Source organism: Ranitomeya imitator, chromosome 4, assembly GCF_032444005.1.
Source record: "Ranitomeya imitator isolate aRanImi1 chromosome 4, aRanImi1.pri, whole genome shotgun sequence".
Lineage (NCBI taxonomy): Eukaryota > Metazoa > Chordata > Amphibia > Anura > Dendrobatidae > Ranitomeya > Ranitomeya imitator.
In genome coordinates this window covers 683,424,606-683,437,977 of record NC_091285.1, presented here as the reverse complement: position 1 = coordinate 683,437,977, position 13,372 = coordinate 683,424,606, and the positions used below count along the sequence as shown (strand labels likewise).

General features: G+C 43.1%; 1 non-coding gene across 1 annotated transcript; it reads right to left on the bottom strand.

The window, feature by feature from the left end:
• Positions 1-1,285: 1,285 nt before the first annotated feature.
• TRNAW-CCA (transfer RNA tryptophan (anticodon CCA)) lies at positions 1,286-1,357 on the bottom strand. The gene has a single exon. It is a non-coding gene; the product is annotated as a tRNA-Trp (tRNA).
• Positions 1,358-13,372: the final 12,015 nt, after the last annotated feature.

Below are 13,372 nucleotides of genomic sequence, written 5' to 3'. Positions count from 1 at the left end.
TCATCTATCTATCATCTATTTATTATCTATCATATATCTATCATCTATCTATTATCTATCATCTATTATCTATCTATCTCTCTATCATCTGTCAATCTATTATCTATTATCTATCAATTATCTATTATCTATCTATATATTATCTATCTATCTATCTATCTATTATCTATCATCTATCTATCATCTATGTATTATCTGTCAATCTATCTCACAGGGGAACAATTTGAAAAAAAAATTTCTGTTGAGTTCGGTTTTTGAGCTGATTTATACTAAAATTGGCATGCTGATTCCAAAAATGTAGTCAGTTTTTTTCTAGCACGTCAAGTTTTTCCTACACAACTTACCTGCCAGAGATGCACAATTGCACTGATATCTGTAATAAGACTTGTTTTCTGATTACAATTCGACTCATATAGAGCTACGTGGCAACTTGTAAGAGTAGTCACAACTTTGTCATGCCTATTTCTTATATATTTCATTTTTTGTTCATATTTGTACTATTTAATAAAAAAAAAAACACTTTTTAGGTACAGTAGTTTACATAGTTTTGAGAAGACAAAAATCCTATAGTTCAAAAACTTGACGTGATAGAGAAAAACTGAGATCATTTCTGGATTCAGCATCCAAAAATTAATTAAGAACAGTTGTCTGACCTAACTCTTAAAAAAATTGTGTTCCCCAGTGTTATCTATCTATCATCTATTATCTATCAATTATCTATCTATCTATCATCATCTATATATTATCTATCTATCATCTATTAATCATCTATATATTATCTATCTATCATCTATTAATCATCTATATATTATCTATCTATCATCTATTAATCATCTATATATTATCTATCTATCATCTATTAATCATCTATATATTATCTATCTATCATCTATTAATCATCTATATATTATCTATCTATCATCTATTAATCATCTATGTATTATCTATCTATCATCTATTAATCATCTATGTATTATCTATCTTTCTATTATCTATCAGTTATCTATCATCTATCTATTATCATTCTATCTATTATCACACTATTATCTATCTATTATCTATATATGAGCTATCTACCTATCATCTATGCATAGATAGAAAATAGATAGATAGATCGATAGATAGATAGATAATATATAGACAGAGAATGACTAAAGTTGAGAACAACAGATACATGTCTTATAATTATCTATCCAGAGTGGTAATAATTCAGACTCTGCGCTCATCCTCCAGTATTTGTTCAGTATATTGATTTTGGCAAATATCAGACACAAAAAAAAACAACTGACCCCGACGTGATTTGAACACGCAACCTTCTGATCTGGAGTCAGACGCGCTACCGTTGCGCCACGAGGTCAGATGGGGGTATGTGTTTGTCTCTATTCATCACACTTTCATTCACCAACAAATCCAGAACTATACTTTTTTTGTCATGTTCCTCCAACCATTATGTTGCTTTGGAAGATCACTGCTGGTAGCGATTTCCTCTGCCATGGTGAGGGGACATCGCCTGTACAATGTTGGGTAGATGGTACCGGCCACATGCACGTGATCAGTGTTGGACAGGGGTACCAAGGGCCCACCAATAATATTTTCCTTGGGGGCCCACTTTTCACCTGCATGCAAATATTATACTACGCTCTTTCACAAATGTACCTACACCTCTATATAATAATAGACTGGGTAGTATGGTAAATGAATGATGATATGCTCTGTATAGAAAAAAGCAGTATATCAAGTGAATTATACCAAGTACTGCCCATATAATGGGGTTGGGGGCCCACCGGGGGATTCCCCTGTTCCGCTATGGGCCAGTCCGAGCCTGCACGTGATGCCAGGACACAATTGTGGTTTCCAGCAGAACATTGCCCCATCACATTGGCTCCGCCGGCTTGTCCTCTTCCCTTGGCGCATCCTGGTGTCATCTCCTCCCAGGTTACTGACCAACACGATGGGTTACTTCCGCATCCGTCCACTTGATGGAAAATAGGATTCATCAGATACGGCTGTCTTCTTCCATTGCTCGATGGGCCACTCTTGATGGTCACGTATGATTGTAGATGTTTTCAGCAGAGAACTGGTGTTATCCTTGACTCAATGACATGAATCCTCGAAGCCCTTGGTCCGGATGAACAGTTGTTATGTGGCATGTACAGATGATGTTGGGGCAGCAGGGAGATCCAGGTGGACCTACGATAGCTGTGGTACCAGAAGGGCAACAGGAGGACCAAATTGGAATCCAGGGATCCAAGGAAGCAAAAAAGACTATAACGACCGGTGCTTCAGAGCTGAGGTGCACAATGAAATGGCTTAGTAAATTCAGGCATACAGCAGAGCTGAGTTTATCACATAGTCCAATGCAGGGCTGGAAAAGGTACAGCAGAGTTGACCCAACATTATAGCAGAAGTCAATTTATTGCAATGTCCAAGGCAGAACTGATCAGCAGCATAGCAGAGCTACCCAGTGTTGTAGCAGATCTGGGTTTGTCATAAGGTTCTTGCAGAGCTGGCACAGGTAAGTAGTCTATGGTAGTGACATGGAAGCCGAATACCTAAATACTCAGGCAGCATTCTGCTGCCTAAGCCATCCTACAAGGACACGGAGAATGGTTAACTGATGTGCAAAAGAGCAGAGAGAGCAAGATGTCACACAAGGAACATGGAGATCTCGGTGCTGGATCCAGGAGTGCTGAGTAACAACAGGGGGCAGCATTGATATGACCCTATCTACTGTTCATCGGTTGTACTTCCTTGGATGACTTTTAGCAGGTACAGGGAATGCCTCACAAGAAAAACCTCTATGGAGATGTTCTAGCACCATAATGGTGAAAGTAGCTTTCATCATTACGCTTGGCCATTGTGCCATCGCCCAATCATGATCATAAGCAACAGGATGGGATCAACATGATGTGAGAAGAGCTAGGTGCACCCATGTTGTTAAAGAACCAACTAACCAGAAGACACCTTACACATATACTCAAAATTACACAATATAAATCTAGCCACAAAGTACATTTGGTGCTTCTGGGATTGAAGTGTAGGTGATATCTTAGAGAATAGATATGTCCTGATGTAACAGTGTGCAAAGCTTCCTATATCACAGAATCTCAGGCAGCATAATAAAGTACCATTGTGCTAAAATATTCAGGTGTAACAATGTACATTATACTTTATAACTCAAGGTCTTAATACAGAACAACAAGGTGCATCTGTGCATCCTCCCAGAGGACTAGGCCTCACTCAACGTCATGACGTTGCCCTCACCTGTCCTTCCTATAGTTTCCCACTTGATCCTCCATGCAGCCAGTCCACTTCAATCTAGTCTTCAGTCCCTGACGAGCTCACCAGGCCTCACTCAACATCATGAGGCGATGCCAAAACCTTTCCCTCTGCACAGCTGCATAATGGTTCTCCACAGAGTTAACTCTCCTTGGTTCGTTTCTCAGTGATCACAGTGCTCTTCAAGCCTCAAGCGATGTCATAATGTCACCCTCCTCTGTCATTCCATGTAGCTCCCAACCCGGTCCTCCATTTAGCTAGCTCTCATAATCCAATCTTTGGGGTTTAATAGGTCCATTAGACCTCACTCAACATCATGGGGCGACGTGTCATGATGTTGCCAAAACCTTTCCCTTTTCAAAGCTTCTTGACCAGTTCTCTGCTCAGCTAAGTCCATTTCATTCAGTTTTCCATGATCACAGTGCTCTTTGAGCCTAATGCAATGTCGTGACGTCACCATCACCTGTCCTTCTTATTAGCTCCTGACCTGGTCCTCTATTTAGGTACCTACCATCATCCAGTCATTAGTTTCTAAGCAGTTTATTAGGCCTTACTTGACATCTTGGGGCGACACAAATCACAATGATTCCAAAACCATTCTCTCTGCACAGTATCTTGCCAGGTTCTCCGCACAGCTAACTGTTTGGTCCAGTCCTGCATCTTCACAGTGCTCTTTGAGTCTCCAGTGCTTACTAGGTCTCAGGCGACATCATGACGTCACCCTTATCTGTTCTTCAAAACAGGTCCCAATCCGATATTGCATTCACTTGCATCCCCCATTTGGTCTTTGGTGTCTATGAAGTTCATTAGGCCTTACTTGTCATCATGGGGCTTGGATATTGGTGTCATGATGTTGGCAAAACTTTTCCCTCTGCGCAGTTTCCTGTCAGATTTTCCACAGAGCTAACTCACTTTGGTCCAGTTTTCCGTGATCACATTGGTCTTTGAGCCTCACTTGATGTCATGATGTCACCCTCACCTGTCGTTCCATGCAGCTCCCCACTCCGTCCTCCATTCAGCTAGCAACCCCTATCCAGTCTTTGATGTCTAAGAAGTTCATTAGGCCTCACTTGACATCATGGGTGGACATTCATCGTGATGTTTCCAAAACCTTTACCTCTGCATAACTTCCTCACCTTGTTCTTCGCACAGCTAACTCACTTTGGTCCAGTCTTCCATCATCACAGTGCTCTATGAGTCTACTAGGCCATCATGGCGTCACCCTCACCTGTTCTTCCTTGCGTCTCTGGACCTGTTCCTTCATTCATCTAGCTCCCCCAACCCAGTATTTCAGTTTTCAGTTTATAAGGAGTTTGACATGACATCATGGGGCGAAAAGCATCAAGATGTCACTCTCTCCTGTTCCTCCACGCAGTGAGCTCTGTCTGGTCCAGTCTTCCATCTTCACAGCATTCCTCTGCATCTCCTGAACTCAGTAGGCCATACAAGACGTAGGCAGCAGCGCAGACCGGCAGGTGCGGGCAACACGATGTCATCATGATCTGAGTTGCCAAGCAATGCCATTACATTGCATGAGGCCCAATGAGCAGTGGAGGTGCCGAAGAGCACCATAAAGATGGAAGAAGCTTTGTACAAAAAAAAAAAAACGAGCATGAACAGCACCTCCAAAAATCATACTTTGATCTAAAGCCGCTAGGCAAAACTTTATATAACTGAACATGAGGTATTCAGTTTAACATTCTGATCAGACTGTATGAAGCCCACTGCCACGTCACGTAAAGATAGAAGACCAGACAGGAGGGAGCAGATTGCGTAGAGCACCAGGTGAAATATAAATACAATATTTATTTGTTTAACTCCTTCTGGGCCTTTAAATGGCTGCTGTAAATTGGTGGCTAGCCAGTCCAGCTCTGTTTTGCTTCATTTTAAGGGATTGAACCTTAAAATGTTCTTCTGTTCTTCTCTTCGCCCCGCTGGACGCATCGTTTGATCTTCGAGCATTGACCATTGCCCCAACGTCGGGAACAGATTGTGACTTTCATTCCAGGATTAGGCACAAGTCACTGAGGCTGAATGTTTGGGCAGGAGGCAGATTCCATAGGAATTGTTCTGGGCGGCTTGGCAGGTGGGCATGTGGCCACAATGAACAGCCTTCACGGGAGGCCGGACCGGAAAGGTAGGGGGTCAGCGGCCATAGAATTATCAGCTGAATGGTCGGGAAGACTTCCCGAAGAGAAGGAGGAGAGGAACGGAGCAGTGAGGGAGAGGAGACCGAGCAGAGGGCCTCACGAATTATCCCATGACAAGGCCACGTGGGAGATGCTACAGTACCACACAGTACCATACAGTACCATACATACACAGTACCATACATCAGCACATAAAGCGCCACAACACATAGTATCATCAGCATTACCAGTCAGGATAGACTTGGGCTATATTCACATGTTGCGTTTTTCCAGCTTTCACTTTTTTTATGTGATTTTAATGCCAATTTTCAGCTGTGTTTTACAGTACAGCAACGTCTATGAAATTTTCAGAAATCTTCTGCAAACACATTGGGCTCCTTCCTGACTGTTTTGTCAAACAGAAGCGGTTTTGCAAAATGCCGGAGTCACTGCTGTCAGCGTTTTTGCAGTATTTTTCACCCATTGAAAGCAATGAGAGGAGCAAACACGCAGCAAAAATGCAGGGATCAATTCTGTGTTTTTGGTGCCAAGACCTGAAGAAGTTGAATCAGATTATTTTTTACACGTTTATCATCAGGAACAACAGACAAAAACGCATCAAACACTCAGCAAAAACTGCTTCTCTACTACCACTGTGGGGGAGGGGAAAACACAACGTGTCAACATAGGCTTAGATACACAGCTCAGCAGAACGTATCACACAGAACAGCCTAAGGGCTCATCTCCACTTGTGTGAGAAAAAAATGGTCCGATGTACGGACCGAAAAAACGGATGTAACGTCTGCGAGTGCCATGCAATTTTTTTATTGCAACATCCGTATGACATCCGTATTGCTGTCCGATTTTTACGCACGGGTCTCCTTTGAAAAGCCGGCAATTCAGCGCAGAGTACAGTAAAATCACAGTGACAGGTTAGATTAGAGTAGATATATACACATAGAATAGGTATATATACATATATATATGTCAGGGAGACACCTATATATATATTTATATTTAATGCAGCGCGAGACAGCTTTAAAGCTGGTAATTCAATTACCGGCTTTTGCTTTCTCCTTCCTAAACCCGACATGATACGAGACCTGGTTTACATACAGTAAACCATCTCATATCACCATTTTTTTTGCATATTCCACACTACTAATGTCAGTAGTGTGTATATGCAAAATTTGGCCGTTCTAGCTATTATATTTAAGGGTTAAATGGCGGAAAAAATTGGCGTGGGCTCCCGCGCAATTTTCTCCGCCACAGTAGTAAAGCCAGTGACTGAGGGCAGATATTAATAGCCTGGAGAGGGTCCACGGTTATTGGCCCCCCCCCTGGCTAAAAACATCTGCCCCCAGCCACCCCAGAAAAGGCACATCTGGAAGATGCGCCTATTCTGGCACTTGGCCACTCTCTTCCCATTCCCGTGTAGCGGTGGGATATGGGGTAATGAAGGGTTAATGTCACCTTGCTATTGTAAGGTGACATTAAGCCAAATTAATAATGGAGAGGCGTCAATTATGACACCTATCCATTATTAATCCAATTGAATGAAAGGGTTAAAAAAAACACACACACATTATTAAAAATTATTTTAATGAAATAAAAACAAAGGTTGTTGTAATATTTTGTTTAACGCCCAATCCAATCACTGAAGACCCTCGATCTGTAATTAAAAAAACATAATAAACCAACAATATACTTACCCTCCGCAGATCTGTAAAGTCCAACGATGTAAATCCTTCTGAAGGGGTTAAAACATTTTGCAGCCAGGAGTTCTGCTAATGCAACGCTACTCCTGCCTGCAAAACCCCGGAGAATGTAGGTAAAGTAGGTCAATGACCTATATTTACCTGCATTTGCGGTGAGGCGCCCTCTGCTGGCTGTTCATAGATCGTGGGAACTTTCCTAGAAAGCCTGGGAGCTTGCATATACACACTACTGACATTAGTAGTGTGGCATATGCAAAAAAAATGGTGATATGAGATGGTTTACTGTATGTAAACCAGGTCTCATATCATGTTGGGTTTAGGAAGGAGAAAGCAAAAGCCGGTAATTAAATTACCAGCTTTAAAGCTGTCTCGCGCTGTATTAAATATAAATATATATATATATATATATAGGTGTCTCCCTGACATATATATATGTATACAGTTAGGTCCATATATATTTGGACAGAGACAAATTTTTTCTAATTTTGGTTATAGACATTACCACAATGAATTTTAAACAAAACAATTCAGATGCAGTTGAAGTTCAGACTTTCAGCTTTCATTTGAGGGTATCCACATTAAAATTGGATGAAGGGTTTAGGAATTTCAGCTCCTTAACATGTGCCACCCTGTTTTTAAAGGGACCAAAAGTAATTGGACAATTGACTCCAAGGCTATTTCATGGACAGGTGTGGGCAATCCCTTCGTTATGTCATTCTCAATTAAGCAGATAAAAGGCCTGGAGTTGATTTGAGGTGTGGTGCTGCATTTGGAAGGTTTTGCTGTGAAGTAAACATGCGGTAAAGGAGCTCTCCATGCAGGTGAAACAAGCCATCCTTAAGCTGCGAAAACAGAAAAAACCCTTCCGAGAAATTGCTACAATATTAGGAGTGGCAAAATCTACAGTTTGGTACATCCTGAGAAAGAAAGAAAGCACTGGTGAACTCATCAATGCAAAAAGACCTGGGCGCCCACGGAAGACAACAGTGGTGGATGAACGCAGAATAATCTCCATGGTGGAGAGAAACCCCTTCACAACCGCCAACCAAGTGAACAACACTCTCCAGGAGGTCGGCGTATCAATATCCAAATCTACCATAAAGAGAAGACTGCATGAAAGTAAATACAGAGGGTCCACTGCACGGTGCAAGCCACTCATAAGCATCAAGAATAAAAAGGCTAAAAAACATCTAAAAAAGCCAGCACAGTTCTGGAAGAACATTCTTTGGACAGATGAAACCAAGATCAACCTCTACCAGAATGATGGAAAGAGAAAAGTATGGCGAAGGCGTGGTACAGCTCATGATCCAAAGCATCACACATCATCTGTAAAACACGGCGGAGGCAGTGTGATGGCGCGGGCATGCATGGCTGCCAGTGGCACTGGGTCACTAGTGTTTATTGATAATAGGACACAGGACAGAAGCAGCCGAATGAATTCTGAGGTATTCAGAGCCGCCATACTGTGTGCTCAGATCCAGCCAAATGCAGCCAAACTGATTGGTCGTCATTTCATACTACAGATGAACAATGACCCAAAACATAAAGCCAAAGCAACCAGGAGTTTATTAAAGCAAAGAAGTGGAATATTCTTGAATGGCCGAGTCAGTCACCTGATCTCAACCCAATCGAGCAGCATTTCACTTGTTAAAGACTAAACTTCAGACAGGAAGGCCCAAAAACAAACAGCAACTGAAAACCACCGCAGTGAAGACCTGGCAGAGCATCAAAAAGGAGGAAACACAGCGTCTGGTGATGTCCATGAGTTCAAGACTTCAGGCAGTCATTGCCACAAAGGGTTTTCAACCAAGTACTAAAAATGAACGTTTTATTTAAAATTATTGAATCTGTCCAATTACTTTTGGTCCCTTTAAAAACAGGGTGGCACATGCTAAGGAGCTGAAACTCCTAAACCCTTCATCCAATTTTAATGTGGATACCCTCAAATGAAAGCTGAAAGTCTGAACTTCAACTGCACCAGAATTGTTTTGTTTAAAATTCATTGTGGTAATGTCTATAACCAAAATTAGAAAAATGTTGTCTCTGTCCAAATATATATGGACCTAACTCTATATACCTATTCTATGTGTATATATCTACTCTCATCTAACCTGTCAGTGTGATTTTACTGTACTCTGCGCTGAATTGCCAGCTTTTCTAAGGACACGGGTGCGTAAAAATCGGACAGCACTCGCATGGTGCGAGTGCTGTGCGTTTTTTTCTCGCACCCATTGACTTGCATTGGCGAGTCTCGTCCGAGAATCTCAGCAATACGCAGCATGCTGCGATTTTTTTCTCAGCCGACACAGATTTTTCTCAGTCCGATTTCGGCTGAGAAAAAAATCGCAAATGGAATGTCACCTATTGATTAACATTGGTCCGAGTGCAATCCGATTTTTTTATCGGATTGCACTCGTCCGTTTTCCTAGCAAGTGGAGATGAGCCCTAAGACACACAAGCTTAGCTGCAAAGTATCACCCTAGAAAGACATAGAAACACAGCTCAGCAGTCAGTATCACACAGGATAGGATTAGATACACGGCTCAGCAGTCAGTATCACACAGGATGGGATTAGATACACGGCTCAGCAGTCAGTATCACACAGGATGGGATTAGATACACGGCTCAGCAGACAGTATCACACAGGATAGGATTAGATACACAGCTCAGCAGACAGTATCACACAGGATAGGATTAGATACACGGCTCAGCAGTCAGTATCACACAGGATGGGATTAGATACACGGCTCAGCAGACAGTATCACACAGGATGGGATTAGATACACGGCTCAGCAGACAGTATCACACAGGATAGGATTAGATACACAGCTCAGCAGACAGTATCACACAGGATAGGATTAGATACACGGCTCAGCAGTCAGTATCACACAGGATGGGATTAGATACACGGCTCAGCAGACAGTATCACACAGGATAGGATTAGATACACGGCTCAGCAGTCAGTATCACACAGGATAGGATTAGATACACAGCTCAGCAGACAGTATCACACAGGATAGGATTAGATACACGGCTCAGCAGACAGTATCACACAGGATAGGATTAGATACACGGCTCAGCAGTCAGTATCACACAGGATAGGATTAGATACACGGCTCAGCAGTCAGTATCACACAGGATAGGATTAGATACACGGCTCAGCAGACAGTATCACACAGTATAGGATTAGATACACGGCTCAGCAGTCAGTATCACACAGGATAGGATTAGATACACGGCTCAGCAGTCAGTATCACACAGGATAGGATTAGATACACAGCTCAGCAGGCAGTATCACACAGGATAGGATTAGATACACAGCTCAGCAGTCAGTATCACACAGGATAGGATTAGATACACAGCTCAGCACAGTATCACACAGGATAGGATTAGATACACAGCTCAGCAGTCAGTATCACACAGGATAGGATTAGATACATGGCTCAGCAGTCAGTATCACACAGGATAGGATTAGATACACAGCTCAGCACAGTATCACACAGGATAGGATTAGATACACAGCTCAGGACAGTATCACACAGGAGAGGATTAGATACACGGCTCAGCAGTCAGTATCACACAGGAGAGGATTAGATACACAGCTCAGCAGACAGTATCACACAGGATAGGATTAGATACACAGCTCAGCAGACAGTATCACACAGGATAGGATTAGATACAGCTCAGCAGTCAGTATCACACAGGATAGGATTAGATACACAGCTCAGCAGACAGTATCACACAGGATAGGATTAGATACACAGCTCAGCAGACAGTATCACACAGGATAGGATTAGACACACGGCTCAGCAGTCAGTATCACACAGGATGGGATTAGATACACGGCTCAGCAGTCAGTATCACACAGGATGGGATTAGATACACGGCTCAGCAGTCAGTATCACACAGGATAGGATTAGATACACGGCTCAGCAGACAGTATCACACAGGATAGGATTAGATACACGGCTCAGCAGACAGTATCACACAGGATAGGATTAGATACACGGCTCAGCAGACAGTATCACACAGGATAGGATTAGATACACGGCTCAGCAGTCAGTATCACACAGGATGGGATTAGATACACGGCTCAGCAGTCAGTATCACACAGGATAGGATTAGATACACGGCTCAGCAGTCAGTATCACACAGGATAGGATTAGATACACAGCTCAGCAGACAGTATCACACAGGATGGGATAAGATACACGGCTCAGCAGTCAGTATCACACAGGATAGGATTAAATACACGGCTCAGCAGACAGTATCACACAGGACGGGATTAGATACACGGCTCAGCAGTCAGTATCACACAGGATGGGATTAGATACACGGCTCAGCAGTCAGTATCACACAGGATAGGATTAGATACACGGCTCAGCAGACAGTATCACACAGGAGAGGATTAGATACACGGCTCAGCAGTCAGTATCACACAGGATAGGATTAGATACACAGCATAGCAGTCAGTATCACACAGGATAGGATTAGATACACAGCTCAGCAGGCAGTATCACACAGGATAGGATTAGATACACGGCTCAGCAGTCAGTATCACACAGGATAGGATTAGATACACGGCTCAGCAGTCAGTATCACACAGGAGAGGATTAGATACACGGCTCAGCAGACAGTATCACACAGGAGAGGATTAGATACACGGCTCAGCAGTCAGTATCACACAGGAGAGGATAAGATACACGGATCAGCAGTCAGTATCACACAGGAGAGGATTAGATACACGGCTCAGCAGTCAGTATCACACAGGATAGGATTAGATACACGGCTCAGCAGACAGTATCACACAGGATAGAATTAGATACACAGCTCAGCAGACAGTATCACACAGGATAGGATTAGATACACGGCTCAGCAGTCAGTATCACACAGGATAGGATTAGATACACGGCTCAGCAGTCAGTATCACACAGGAGAGGATTAGATACACGGATCAGCAGTCAGTATCACACAGGAGAGGATTAGATACACGGCTCAGCAGTCAGTATCACACAGGATAGGATTAGATACACGGCTCAGCAGTCAGTATCACACAGGAGAGGATTAGATACACGGCTCAGCAGTCAGTATCACACAGGAGAGGATTAGATACACGGATCAGCAGTCAGTATCACACAGGAGAGGATTAGATACACGGCTCAGCAGTCAGTATCACACAGGATAGGATTAGATACACGGCTCAGCAGACAGTATCACACAGGATAGAATTAGATACACAGCTCAGCAGACAGTATCACACAGGATAGGATTAGATACACGGCTCAGCAGTCAGTATCACACAGGATAGGATTAGATACACGGCTCAGCAGTCAGTATCACACAGGAGAGGATTAGATACACGGATCAGCAGTCAGTATCACACAGGAGAGGATTAGATACACGGCTCAGCAGTCAGTATCACACAGGATAGGATTAGATACACGGCTCAGCAGACAGTATCACACAGGATAGAATTAGATACACGGCTCAGCAGTCAGTATCACACAGGATAGGATTAGATACACAGCTCAGCAGACAGTATCACACAGGATAGGATTAGATACACGGCTCAGCAGGCAGTATCACACAGGATAGGATTAGATACAGGGCTCAGCAGGCAGTATCACACAGGATAGGATTAGATACACGGCTCAGCAGTCAGTATCACACAGGATAGGATTAGATACACGACTCAGCAGTCAGTATCACACAGGATAGGATTAGATACACAGCTCAGCAGTCAGTATCACACAGGATAGGATTAGATACACGGCTCAGCAGGCAGTATCACACAGGATAGGATTAGATACAGGGCTCAGCAGGCAGTATCACACAGGATAGGATTAGATACACGGCTCAGCAGTCAGTATCACACAGGATAGGATTAGATACACGGCTCAGCAGTCAGTATCACACAGGAGAGGATTAGATACACGGATCAGCAGTCAGTATCACACAGGAGAGGATTAGATACACGGCTCAGCAGTCAGTATCACACAGGATAGGATTAGATACACGGCTCAGCAGACAGTATCACACAGGATAGAATTAGATACACGGCTCAGCAGTCAGTATCACACAGGATAGGATTAGATACACAGCTCAGCAGACAGTATCACACAGGATAGGATTAGATACACGGCTCAGCAGGCAGTATCACACAGGATAGGATTAGATACAGGGCTCAGCAGGCAGTATCACACAGGATAGGATTAGATACACGGCTCAGCAGTCAGTATCACACGG